Here is a 1,040-nt window from a genome sequence, read left to right on the forward strand (position 1 = left end):
AATGGTTGGTTGATGACAAAATACACAATGAGCCTGTGGATGCATTTTTCCAGTGTATGGAAGAGCTGCTCTGATACCTGTCAGTGAATAAACGTTAGTCACTGTGTCAGTCTGTCTTACACAAGTCCACGCAGCATTGACTGTCAGAAATGAGTCACCTCCTTTCCCTCTGATTTATGCATTTATTACTTCCATAGAACGAAATGAATGACAAACATAAATGCAATTAGCTTCTAAATTAATTAGATTGTTTTCTCTGGTTTAATGACATAATGATGCCCCAGGCATTTGAATTAGTGATGGGAGGATCGATTCCGTGGGATCAATTTAGCAAAACTAATGCGAGTATTCTATTTTATTATTATTATTATTATTGTATTGTCACATCACCAAGGACCAGAAGAGCACAGTGACTCCACGTCATTAAGTGAACTGGACACTTGTCACGTCCCTTAATGGTAGCAATTAAACTATTCAAGTATTTGTTGTGACTAATATGCTAATATGTTAAATATATATTCAAGTATTAAATGACCAATATTTGCCACATGATTTATTGACAAAAATCACACAAGTACTGAATCAAAAATCGTCATTAAAATGCTTATACTTTGAGGCAAAAAATGGAGGCTGTCCCTTTTTACACCTAGGATACCTGTGTTAATGAAGCATTTGACAATGTATACGCTTCAGTATTCTTGAACAGTAGAGCCTTATTTAAATGGTAATTTCAATAATTCATCTAAAAAACCTATCAAAGCAGTGGGGGAAACTGTCCACTGTCACAGTGGGGTGCAGTTTGAATGAGGAGCTCAGCAGTTCTGTCATCCCATCACAAATGATTTAGTCTCTTTATTTAGTCTTATTTTTTTCATTCAAAAAGATTTTATTTCAATTTCTACAAAATGAAACAAACATCCAGAGAGTGACCTATCGGACCAACATGTCAATGTTGGTAACAACCTATGGTGTGATGCAGTTAATGTGTTAAAAAGACTGTGATTCAGTGGACCTGAGAAAACCACACTGTGATTTGAGGA

At 35.6% G+C, this 1,040-nt stretch overlaps 1 protein-coding gene across 1 annotated transcript in view; it reads left to right on the forward strand.

The window, feature by feature from the left end:
* The window catches only part of gpr83 (G protein-coupled receptor 83), a 12,115-nt gene that overhangs the window by 1,733 nt on the left and 9,342 nt on the right, over positions 1-1,040 (forward strand). The gene's annotated exons all lie outside the window — the stretch shown is intronic.

The sequence above is a fragment of the Cynoglossus semilaevis genome, chromosome 9 (assembly GCF_000523025.1).
Source record: "Cynoglossus semilaevis isolate Cse_v1.0 chromosome 9, Cse_v1.0, whole genome shotgun sequence".
Classification (NCBI taxonomy): domain Eukaryota; kingdom Metazoa; phylum Chordata; class Actinopteri; order Pleuronectiformes; family Cynoglossidae; genus Cynoglossus; species Cynoglossus semilaevis.